Source organism: Caretta caretta, chromosome 2, assembly GCF_965140235.1.
Source record: "Caretta caretta isolate rCarCar2 chromosome 2, rCarCar1.hap1, whole genome shotgun sequence".
NCBI classification, from domain to species: domain Eukaryota; kingdom Metazoa; phylum Chordata; order Testudines; family Cheloniidae; genus Caretta; species Caretta caretta.
In genome coordinates, this window is record NC_134207.1 from 124002842 (window position 1) to 124016169 (window position 13328).

A 13328-nucleotide genomic window follows, 5' to 3' on the forward strand; every position below is an offset into this window, starting at 1 on the left:
AGCTGAGACCATATTGTTTAAAGAAACAAATTTCCCCCATCTTTTACAAGATATAAGAGAAACAGAAATGTTTCAGTCAACATTTAAAATTTCAATGGGGATTTTAAAAAGCAAATATGTTGTATAATTTGCTTGTAGTGCTTATAATTCAAACATTGTTAGGACCCAGGAAGATGAAAGTGAAATGAGCTAGAAACAAAAATGAAGCCAAATAATCTATTTTCACACTCCAAATTAAGTGAAATGGAAAAAGCATCATAAATAGCGAAAAGTGAATTAGATTGTCAAAACTTCTTTAAGATGTTAGTAAGATAAGTAAGGACATTTTTAAAAAGAATATATGATTTTTAACTTGAGATTGTACCTCATTTTCCTATTAACAGCACTTTGAAACATCAAAAGAGAAGACACCTTTCAGCATTAACAAACTGAGGAATATTTATGAGAATTAATTTGGCATCTTCTTTGAAACTTCAGTCCTCAGAAGACAATGATGAGTACAATGTATTCATATCATTGAAATGAGAGATGTCACAAGCCTTATTTCTACTATGGCATAACACTAAGGTCATGCCATGTCACAGAAGAGCAGTGATTTCTTATCATTAAAAATGTGTGTGGTAGGACTGGACCAAATTAAGATCCTAAACTAAAGGACTAGCTGCTATAATGTGCATAGTCTGAATATTAGCTCTGGAAGGGGCATGCTGCTATTTGATGGCTTTATAATACTTCAACAAAGGGAGCGGAATGAAAAACTCACCTTTCATAAAGGGAAAGAGATAAAGGATGAGGATAAAATAAATAATTAAAAACGATTGCATTTCCATTGCATTATCTGTAAGTAATAAGAAAGAAAATGGAAGGCACAGAAACTATTATGAATATTACCCACGATTAAAAAGAAAAATGGACTGTCCTTGTATGACTTCAATTCAAATGGCTTTTCAAAGAGACACGTGTGCTGTTTGCCTTGTACCATATAAGGTTTTCTTTCCCTACCACACCAGGGTGTTAGGAACAAACAGAAAATCTAAATAACCATTATTCATTAGAAAATAAGTCCTGATGACCTTTCAGTATTTGTCAGGAATGAACTGTAAGCAGTTGTTTGAAGATGAAAAGAAATTGGCAGTGAGCCTTCTCAATTATTGTTCCAGTTTCAAGCCTTTAATATAGCTCTGGTTCTTGCTGACACATCTAAATGAGGTTTATAAAACGGGGAGCTGTGATTTCTGTGCTCATTAATGGAGAGGTGACAGGACTAAGGACTGCAGTTTTTCTTTCACCTGGTTTAAGTCATTATATTTAGACTATTTAAGGTTGTAGACAACCAGTTGATTTGAAGCTCTCTTAACCCTGAGCTCTTCTGAACTGAAGCTGGAGACAACAAACATATATCAAGAAAAGATGTCAAGACGACAGGGAGAATTTGCCTGTTTATAGTATCCATTTTACATAACATGATATGACTGGCATGATAGACCTTGACTTGCCAGAGCATGATGCATTAGCACAGGATGTAGGAAAGGAAACATGGATTTCTAACAAAGACTGTAGTTTCCAGGAAAAATAAAGAAGGCACGACTTCTGAGCAGCATATTTGTATACCTGGGCCTTTTGTGTGTGGAACATGAAAAGATTTACTGGCTGAAAAATGACTTTGTGAAAATGAATTGGTTAAGTAAGCGTTGAAACAATAAAGATGAGTAATTAACACAAATGAGAGCAATGGAAATGTGCTTTTTACCTTTTATCCAAAGACATGGGAGATTAATCACATCTGCAATAATCACATCTGCATTTCTGATGTTACACTTGAGTCCTTACAGTGTTCAGCTCTCATCCAATGATGCATTCAACACTGGGAAAGGAGTTATATTACAGTAATTTGGTCAATGCATGCTCTCCTGCTCCAGAAGCCCAGACCCTAGTGCTAAGAGAGACCCTTTGTTAAGCCGGATACTAGTCAAATCAATGACACACAGTTGAGCAGTTCTGATTCTACCCAGCGATGAGCAATATCACGCACGCACACACACCCAATTATAATTATTCTCAAGTTACACTTGGGGACATTTCTATTGACTGTAGAACTATTTAGTTAAATCCTGTCCTTATATGCTGCAGCTGCACTGGAGTCAGGGAGGTGAGCTGAATCATGCTAGCCAGACATAGTGTCTTTGGCAGTGGTTATAATAATGACTACTGCCACTCTGCACTAAGTCTCTAAACCATGATATCCAAGTAACCACAGAACCAATATTTCTGCCTGTTGTCTACACCCAAACCTTTCTGATTTGCACTTCGCTTGGAAGCCTATCCACAATGCGCAGGGACTACAGAGAACCTTCCACACCTTCCAAGACCTACCCATTCCATCCTTAGGCCCCATCTACACTGGCAAGTTTCTGCACAGTAAGGCAGCTTTGAGCGCTGTAACTCCCAAGGTGTACACACTGCCAAGCCACTTACTGCGCAGAAACTGCGCAGATGCAGCCCTTTAAAAAAAAACCACCCCGACGAGAGGCATAGAGCTTTCTGCACCAGGGCTACAGCACTGTGGTGATTACAGCGCTGCGATGGGCCTCCAGGAGGTGTCCCACAATGCCTGTTCTCACCTCTCTGGCCATCGGTTTGAACTCGACTGCCCTGCCCTCGGGTGACCAACTGTCAGCCCCACCCCGTACATTCCTTTGCAAATTTGAAAGTCCCCTTCCTGTTTGCTCTGTGATGCATGCAGTGGTCTCAGCGCATCTTTCCAGGTGGCCATGCCTACTCCACGCACCAGGAGATCCCCCAGCTTGGAGCAATGCCGAGCTGCTGGACTTCATCAGCATTTGAGGAGAGGAGGCTATCCAGTCCCAGCTGCGCTTCAGCCATCAGAATTATTATACCTACAGACAGATTTCTAGATGCATGATAGAAAGGGGCCATGACTGGGACAGAGGTTGGGGGACAGGCATTTGTACCTGGTGGTGTGAGCTACCTCAAAAGGGCCTGAAACAATTGCACCTCCTTATTTTGGGGGGGGAGGGGGCGCATAGCTCAGTGGTTTGAGTATTGACCTGCGAAACCCAGGGTTGTGAGTTCAATCCTTGAGGGGGCCATTTAGGGATCTGGGGCAAAAATTGGGGATTGGTCCTGCTTTGAGCAGGGGGTTGGACTAGATGATCTTCAGAGGTCTCTTCCAACCCTGATATTCTATGATTCTATGACACACTGCACCCTGATATTCTATGATTCTATGACACACTGCAGTGCAGGGTCAAAGTGAAGGAGCTGCAGAATGCCTATCACAAGGTGCAGGAGGCAAATCACCTCTCTAGTGCTGTGCCCATGAGCTGCCGGCTCTACAAAGAGCTGGATGTGATACTGGGTAGTGATACTGGGTGGTGACCCCACCTCTACTGCAGAGGACCCTGTGGATACTTCCTTGGCTCACGTGCCAGTTGAGAGTGGACCGAGCCAGAAGGAGGCAATCTTGGACAAAGAGGGGGAGGGGGACCCAGAGGCAGAGGATGACTCAGAGGCCAAAGATGCATGCAGCCAGGAGCTCTTTTCTACCTCGGAGGAGGCTAACCAGTCACAGCGGTCAGATATTGGCAAGGCGCAAATAGGAGAGGAAGCCCCTAGTAAGTGGATCTGATTTTGGGAATTGCTGAAGCGAGTTGTTGGGGTCAGGTGGGTTGCAGAAAGCAGGCTTGTCTCCCACCTCATGCCTAGTCTGAGCAGCGGAACAAGCTGTTGATAGATTACCTCAGTTCACGGGAATCTCCCTCAGCGATCTCCAGGAAACTCTCGTGGAGATACTGGGCAATCCGCAGATGCAGGTTCCTCGGCAGAGCTGCTTTGTTTCTTGCCCCATTATCGGTAACTTTCCTGTGCCACTTTGACATAACGGGTGGGGGGGCCATTGCTGCACACAGATAAGCTGCATAGGTGCCGGGCAGAAGCCGCAGGCTTGGAGAAGACCCTCCTTTGATTCTCTGCTCACCCTCACCAGCGAGATATCTTCCATAATGATCACCTCCTGTGGAAAGTGTGGGGACAAGAATGATTATCAGGCCCACCCCACAGTGCTGGCTCTGCCCAAGAGCCATGTGCCTAGTGTATAGCAGGATCCAGGAACAGTGATTTACCCTGCCCCTGCAGCTACTCATGATGTGTTGGTCAGTGCGAGCAGTGTACTGGTCAACAGCTCGGGATCCATTCCTGCAGCCCAAAAGAGGCAGAGCAGGGCGCGCAGTACACAAACCATTGAAAGATGACGCCAAATGTGAACAGAAGCACAGGGATTGCTGGGGTGCAAAGCAATGCATCATGGGACATTGGGACAGGACCCTTGTGATGCCTCGCGACCCCTTCTGCCTTCGCATAAGTCTTAGCAGCAAAAGAGAAAGAGGTGCTCTGTGGATAGCTGCCCAGAGTGCATCGCCCCAAATAGCGCTGCAAGTGTGAACATGCTATTGCGCAGGCAGCTGTCAGTGTGAACACACAACAGCGGTTTTCCTTCGGCACTCTCTGAGCAGTGCTGCAACTGCTGACGCTGTAACTTTGCCAGTGTAGACATGTCCTTAGTTACGTCTGCTACAAGATTTCACTGGTGCAGAGAGCTGACAGAGTCCAACAGAAATCCTCAAAAACAAAATAATTCACTCCAATATTACCACTACCCTGCGTTTTACATTCTTTAATGCTACCCACCTAGATACACACTTTTCATTAGATGTTCTATATTGGCTATGGGCCTCTTTCTTTTGTAAGCTTTTAAAAACAAACAAATCCACAGAGGTTTTTTTAAAATTTTTTAAATGCAATTTGATAGTTGGACAAACACATCTAATACTTAAAAAAAAAAAAGCAGAACAGTGGCAGTAGTATCTTCATACTACTGTACTCAGCAATAATCCAGTTTCTTTGTCAAGATAAACTACTGAACCTTCAGCCTTGTAGTTTATCCACTCAGGAACTGGATTACTGCCTCGTAAAACAGCGCAATTATCACTTCAGTATTAGATAGAATGTGAGCATTTCACAGTACCTATGTTAGGTGGAACACTTTATTGAAGCCATAAAGCTGATGTGACTTTCAGGTATTTCCTACAATGTTAAATTAATGAATCATCCTGTGGGCCATATCTCTAACCAAGTGGAATTGCTGTTTTCCTCACAGCAGACACTAGGTTTGTAAGGTCATGTGCACTGATGTGGGCATGAATTTTGTGGGATGAAGAGGGGCCATATATGTCAATGGGTGCCAGCAATTATATGCTTACATGCTGTGTGGTGCAAAGATAAAGAGGTTTGTCACATTGCAGAGTTTTGGTTTTTTTTTTAAAGACTTCAGTGATATGCATTTCTAACACACTATAACCCCCATAATATCTTGAAGTTGACCTGCTACCACACGGCCTGATCCTGTTCAGTTTACATTTTATACAAGATAGCTGAAGAAAGGGGACCTACAATATGAACATTTAGACTTAGCAACAAGCTGAGGCCTAAGCAAGGCCTTGTAAAAAGCTCAGTACAAAAGCTTGACCTGAAGTCATAAGATGTTGCAATATGTAGCCTGTGAAAAAGTACACCATAAAAACTTAAAATAATGGATTTCTAGGGAATTTGGCGGTATATGTAACCGTGGAAAAAACACATTTATGTATCTAAATCATTGGGAAATGTATGACGCAAATAACTTTTGTGAGCAATCAACCTTAGTTATGGTTCTTTGGAATGATACACATGGGCAGGAGGCTATGACTTAAATCAAATATGGTCCTGGATGCGTGGGCGGTGCAAGGAAAATGGTATGAAAAGATGGTCAGACTAACCCATAGCTGGGACACAAGGAAGGACAAAATGGCAGAAGTCTGAGTATGAACAAGATCTGTAGTGGTGATCTCTGCTTTTTCTACTACCTTCGTTGTTCTGTCAGTCTCCGTACATTTGTGAAGTATGTCAACATGGGGGGGGGGGGAAGGGGAATTGCTTTTTCTTCTACCAGCCTAAGGCTGTGAGCATGCACATTCCAGGGTGTGTTTTGCTATATGTATCTGGTTTTGTATAATTATGCTTATGAGTGGATGGATTTGGATTTTTAAGTAAACTCCTCATGTTTCTATTTGTGTGCACCACCAGTTCAACTCAGTAAAATTCCCTAAATAGCCACCTGAGTAAAGAACCTGTTACCTGTGACTGATGCACTTTGACTATAAATTTAGGGTGCAATGTAGCCCTGATAAACAGAGTACTTTGCCAGTAATCTTTGCCTCCTGTAACATTTTGGGGATCACCCACACCAATAGGGGGTTCTGCCACCACCTGCCTTGTAACTTGGGGTGCCAATGCTATGCTGCTATAGTTCAGCACTCTGACACCAGTAGTTCAACCTACAAGCATAAGGTCCCACCTTGGCTTCCACCAGCCTAGTTGCTACTTGCAGGGTGACCTCAACAGTGCCTTCCGATCCAGAGTCACCTCAAATCCATCTTCCTGAATTTTAATGACTAGACAATTGGACTTTTCGCCTGGTTCATCAATCCCAAAGGCATGAAACCTTCCCCCCACTATCAGTTCACTTTGTCTCACACACTTCACACAGCTTGCAGAGAGACCTGCTTGAGGTAAAAATAAGTAGTGTATCTAATAGAAAAATCCTAGATTCTTTAAGATGAAATTGTACAAAGAAGCAAACTTATACAAGTTACACAGAAAACAAAACAAAGACGTAATCTCAGGCTTTACACTTCTATATAAGCTAAATTCCCTTTGCTAATACAAGTTACCTATTACCTCTGAATAGTTTCCCAGCATTCCTGAATTGTTTTTCAAAACTGAAAGCTTTTCATTAAAAAAGTTGATTTCTAAGTTTTCTGTTTATCAAAAAACAAGATTTTTTTCAGTGAATGAAAAAAATGCGATAACTGTTTCGACATTGATTGATAAAACAAATTGGAAAAATGAGGACCAAAAAAATTCAGTTTTTAAAAAACAAAAATAAAGCTGGATCCATTTTGAATACTCAAAAACAATCTTGAAAAGTTTTTTTTTATTTTTGAACCAGTTGCTAGACCAGAAGTTTGAATATTTCAGGTAAGCACCCTATCTCTGGGAACTCAATGTAACCAAACTGAATCTTTGAGGTTTGTCCTTCACTATTACAGTTGGAGACTGATGCTTGTCAGCTTTAATATACCACTTTACCTGGGACTAACATAATCTGGGTACAGAGTAGCAGCCATGTTAGTCTGTATCCGTAAAAAGAAAAGGAGTAGTTGTGGCACCTTAGAGACAAACCAATTTATTAGAGCATGAGCCTTTGTGAGCTACATCCGATGACGTAAGCTATAGCTCACAAAAGCTTATGCGCTAATAAATTGGTTAGTCTCTAAGGTGCCACAACTACTCCTTTTCTTTTTACATAATCTGGCTAATTTATGGTAGAGCAAATTGCAATATTTGTTTCTGCAACTATATGAGAAGGAGTATCCGTTTGAGAGATGCATTTCAGAGAAGACACTGTTACATGCACTTGATGCTAAGTCAGAACCAATTAATGCACATTATACAGAGGATGAGGGAAAAGATTATGAAAATAGACCAGAAATCATATCTACATAGGAAGTCTAACGTAATGAGCTGTCAATAAGACATTACTTCTTAATAATATAAATGCAGAAAGACTAATAGCCTTTATTGATCTTGGACACATTAAAACAACAGATTCACTATTCATATCAATATAAGATACTATAAATTAGCCAAAATATAGCCAATAGATTGCAGAGTTTAATGTGGGCATTTGAAGTAACTAATGGAATCTCTGTAAAATCTGTTGATACAATAAGCAGTCAGGAATCCTACACAATGTTATGGTGCATCAAATTACAGTTTCACAGTTACCATGTAGATTTATTTTTGTAGAATATCAGCAACTGATCTTTGACGCTATCCGTAATATTATTCTACTTGTCCCCAACAGTATCCTGAGTGAGAATGTTTCCATTTTCTCCTTATTTCTGCTGCATGTGTGCACATCAAAATAACTTATTTAAATATACATAATTTAATCATTCATCAGATATCGAGTCAGAGTCATCTCATGATCTTATTTAAGGTCAGCAGTAGAAAGCACCTTGATCTGAATCCAATCCAACATATCTTTAGGTAGCTGCATCTATCACAGATGAAAAGAGCGGAAGACAAGTCAAAAATGTAAGTAACTTTCCAGCCACATGTTATATTCAAACAGACACATGAGATTATAATAGGGACCATGAGTTTAAACAGCTTCCAAGCCTCTATTCTCCCCAGAGCTCATGTGTTACTGCCACTAACATCCACCGAGTTCTTCTTAAAATCATCACGGACCCAAATCCTGCCATTTGCTTTGCACAAGTCCTTCTGCATGAAGTTGCTTGCGGGACTGGGGCCTAAGTTTTAAACTGAAACTATTCCAATAAAGGAAATGAAAAGAGGACGTAAATTCCATTTAGACTTAGGCTTCTCTTTGGAACCTATGCTTCTAGTTGGATTTAGGGCCAGATTCTTTGGACCAGCTGAGGTGGTCTGAGAAGATTGGGGCAAAGGTAGAATGAATTGCTAGGCAGCTGGTTAGGCCACCTTTAAATTCCCTCTGTGATAACAGAACAGTGCAAAGGAGCCACACTGGAGCTGAGAACTGGGCCCTGCGGGTGGGGGTCATTGGAGTTTAGGTGGGAGATTTTGCAGAGCAGGAGGCCCCCCCTTATGTAGAATGAGGGGGCTCGGTAAACATTAATTAACGAGTTACATCAATAGTAAATCATTCTTATTTATTATTTTTGAAGAGCAGTAAGTTATACTAGAAATCATTAGGGGATTCATTCATAGACTCAGACTTCAAGGTCAGAAGGGACAATCATGATCATCTAGCCTGACCTCCTGCACATTGCAGGCCACAGAACCTCACCAATCCCCTCTTGTAATAGACCCATAATCTCTGGCTGAGCTACTGACATCCTCAAATCATGATTTAAAGATTTCAAGTTACAGAGAATCCACCATTTACACTAGTTTAAACCTGTAAGTGACCCATGCCACATATTGCAGAGGAAGGCAAAAAAAAAAAAAAAACCAACAAAAAACCCCAAAAACCCACCCATGGTCTCTGCCAATCTGACCTGGGGGAAAATTATTTCCTGGCCCAAAATATGGTGATCAGTTAGACCCCAGGCATGTGGGCAAGACCTACCAGCCAGAGACCTGAGAAAGAATTCTCTGTAGTAACTCAGAGCCCTCCCTATACAATGTTCTATCACCAGCCATTGGAGATATTTGCTTCTAGCAGTTCCAGATTGGCTACATGCCATTGCAGGCAGTCTCATCAGACCATCCCCTCCATAAACTTATCAAGCTCAGTTCTGAAGCCTGTTAAGTTTTTCACCCCCACTACATTCTTTAAAAAGTCTTTAGAAATTGATAGCCCTCTTCACCCAACATTTGCAAGAAATGGGCTTTTGTAATTATACTTCGCATCTATCTTCTTTGCGAATGTCTAGTTATAAATATCAGATTAAGAGTAGTTTTCCTCAGCTTCTTCCATTTCCTGCCCACCATCCTTCCTCATTCTTGTTCACCCCCACACCATCCTGGGGTGAATCACTTCCCATGGTTGTCCCTGCTGCACAATCTCTTGCGAATAAATACCCCAACAAAAATTCTACTGAAATTAAAATCCAATAATTTGAAACGTACTTAATATAGCTGTCAAGCTATTAAAAAAATTAATCGCGATTAATCGTGCTGTTAAACAACAGAATACCATTTATTTAAATATTTTGGATGTTTTCTACATTTTCAAATGTACTGATTTCAATTATAACACACAATACAAAGTGTATAGTACTCACTTTGTATTTATTTTTATTACAAATATTTGTACTCTAAAAACCAAAAGAAATAGTATTTTTCAATTCACCTAATACAAATATTTAAAAATAAAACAACGTAAAACATAAGTCCACTTAGTCTTACTTCTTGTTCAGCCAATTGCTCAGACAAACAGGTCTGTTTACCTTTACCAGAGATAATGCTGCCTGCTTCTTGTTTACAGTGGCACCGGAAAGTGAGAACAGGCATTCACATAGCACTGTCATAGCCAGCATCACAAGATATTTATGTACCAGATGCACTGAAGATTCATATGTCCCTTGATGCTTCAACCACCATTCCAGAGGACACATGTCCATGCTGATGACAGGTTCTGCTGGATAACAATCCAAAGCAGTGCAGACCGATGCATGTTCATTTTAATCATCTGAGCCAGATGCCACCAGTAGAAGGTTGATTTTCTTTTTTGATGGTTCGGGTTCTGCAGTTTCCACTTTACAGTGTTGCTCTTTTAAGACTTCTGAAAGCATGCTCCACACCTTGTCCCTCTCAGATTTTGGAAGGCACTTAGGTTTCTTAAACCTTGTGTCGAGTGCTGTAGCTATCTTTAGAAAACTCACATTGGTACCTTCTTTGTGTTTTGTCAAATTTGCAGTGAAAGTGTTCTTAAAATGAACATGTGCTGGGTCATCAACTGAGACTGCTATCACATAAAATATATGGCAGAATGCAGGTAAAACAGAGCAGGAGACATACAATTCTCCCCCCATCCAAAAATACTTAATTAATTTCAATTGATATTCTATCGTTTAACAGGGCAATTAATCACAATTAATGTTTTTTAATCATGATGTTTTGAGTTAATTGCTATTAATTTTTTCATGTTAATTGCATGAGTTACCTGTGATTACTCAACAGCTCTAATGATAATCAGTAAATTACCAATAGTAGAACAATCTTTATCTTTGATCATTATTGTTGCTGATTAAAAAGCATACACTTCTGTTCCTCCTGCCAAAGGGTTAATCTTTATATTCCTCTTGCTGTGTGAGAACGAGAGGCTGAAAAAGAGGTAATAGTACACTGTGCCAGATTCCACTTCTCTGGCCGTGTGTAGTTATATACACCCATACAAAGAGTGTGAAATGCTAATAAATCAAAATGGTGGTGATTTACAACCATTTTGCACTGATGTCAATGATTACACAAGGCAGTGGAGAATAAGCATCTAAAATCTCTCTTCATATTTCAGGACATTTATTTAATCACTAAACACAATTTTGCTTTAAATAAACAAAGCTGTTGGGAAAGCCATTGGTCCTGCTGGCTAGCTGGAGCTGGGAAAAGCTACTATTTCTGCCATACTGTGTTTACACCTAGAAATCAAAAGAGGCTCAAAGCTTGGATAAGAAACAGAATCTTTTGATGTTCATATTCATTAATCATTATATCAAATACTACAAAGCTGAAACTCTCTGTAGAAACTGACAAGCCAGCCAGGCTTTATTCACCATTAAAAATCAATTGAGAAGGTTAAAAGAAAAGGAGTACTTGTGGCACCTTAGAGACTAACCAATTTATTTGAGCATAAGCTTTCTTGAGCTACAGCTCACTTCATCGGATGCATACTGTGGAAAGTGTAGAAGATCTTTTTATACCTGTGGAAAGCGTAGAAGACACTTTCCACAGTATGCATCCGATGAAGTGAGCTGTAGCTCATGAAAGCTTATGCTCAAATAAATTGGTTAGTCTCTAAGGTGCCACAAGTACTCCTTTTCTTTTTGCGAATACAGACTAACACGGCTGTTATTCTGAAACCTGAGAAGGTTAAGCCATCTAAAAGTAATGGACCAGATTCACCAGCGCACTCTATTTGCTTTGGGTGCGCCAGCAAAGTAAAGCATCTGTAAACCTGGCTAAATCATTGACTTTAATGAAGAGCTTACACCAAGTCTCATTTTGTCCCAGAGAAGGACAAGATAGAAACAGAACTGTTCCATCCAGCCTGCATGGGGGTGCATGTAACACCCATGAAAAGAACCAAAGTCATGGAGTTTAAGGCAGAAGGGAACACCAGATCATGTAGGCTGGCCTGTATCCCTCAGGTCACCACCACCACCCAGCATCAGTACACTGAATCCAAGACACAAAAATAGACCAAAGTATTACATCCCATAGGAGATTAGACTATTATGTGCCACTGGCAGAGAATAGGAAGGACCAAGGTGCACCAGTGCCCCAAAAGGTTAATTTGCACAATACTACCACTGCTTTCAACAGTGTCTAGCAAACCTCATTATATCCCTAGGAGTAAGCTCAGCCAATGAAATTTCTGTTATAATCTTGCATTTGTAACCTGATGACCTATGAGGGAATTTCTTTGAACCAGGCAGAACTGGAGTTCTCTCCAGCTTGCTTTTGATGTTTCATTTAAAGCCAGGTGAATTCATCTCTTACCTTTAATAACGTTTACTCACCCCCATCCTCTAACAATAGCATCGCTGCCATTGCAACACAGATCTCTAACTGGCACTGTGGATCTTTACTGATTATTTTGCACTTGATTCATACGTAATGCAAGTGTTCAAAAATCATTAGTCAGGCCCACAAAAAAAATATCATGATATTGGATTTAAAATCCTGAGATTAAACAAAATAGTAAATGTGGAATTCTTTTCATACTTGCATTCTGATTTCTTAGGGTTCATTTGCTAGGTTTGCAAGATTTCTGCAAAACCATGAAGGATTGAAACTTTTTTAGAAAACTGAAAACACATTCTCATGTAATTTCTTGATTCTAACTGCTAGGGCTTTATGAACCCCGTCCTCCACTCCCATGCTCCCCACCCCCGCCCCCACCAGTATCACAATGCCCATGATAAGAATCAACAGTTGGGAACACATAATCATTAGTGGAATTGCCCAGTTATGTAGTGATGAGATTCTCACATGAGGCTCTCTACATATCATGCCCATGAGCTTGCAAGAGCCCTGTATTCCAGCAGAGGTGCTATTTTTTATTGAGGGGGGGGGGAGGAAGCAATTTTTACCATGAGCCCAGGGGCTACTTAGGCATCTGAAAACTCTAAATTCTAATTCCTACATAAAAAAATATAGACAAACACCAACTAAAGCCACATTTTAAGTGTATATATGAATTTAGAACAATCGGGATCATTCAGCACAATTTTCCAAACCCAAACCTTGAGGTATCAGTTTTGGAGCCTTAACACAGACATCAGAAACACAAGTTTGATATTTTGTACACTATCTCTAGCAGAGATAGAAAAAGTAAGCAGATTGTATTTAACAGACATACCCATCGAGTTACTGCCATTATCAACTCCATTTTAGTCAACTGTTTTTTACTCCACTAAAAACGTTTAATTTTAACATACATGGTTATGTTTTTTTCTCTTTTATTAAGAATAGGAATTTATTTTTCTAATTATTTT

The 13328-nt window shown here is 40.3% G+C and overlaps 1 long non-coding RNA gene across 1 annotated transcript in view; it reads right to left on the reverse strand.

The window, feature by feature from the left end:
* Window positions 1-1756: 1756 nt before the first annotated feature.
* Window positions 1757-13328, reverse strand: part of LOC142070817 (uncharacterized) — a 54698-nt gene continuing 43126 nt past the window's right edge. The window contains exons 2-3 of the long non-coding RNA XR_012666740.1: window positions 3760-4033; window positions 1757-1864 (exon numbers count right to left, since the gene is read on the reverse strand). This is a non-coding gene — a long non-coding RNA (uncharacterized LOC142070817). The remainder of the gene's footprint in view (window positions 1865-3759; window positions 4034-13328) is intronic.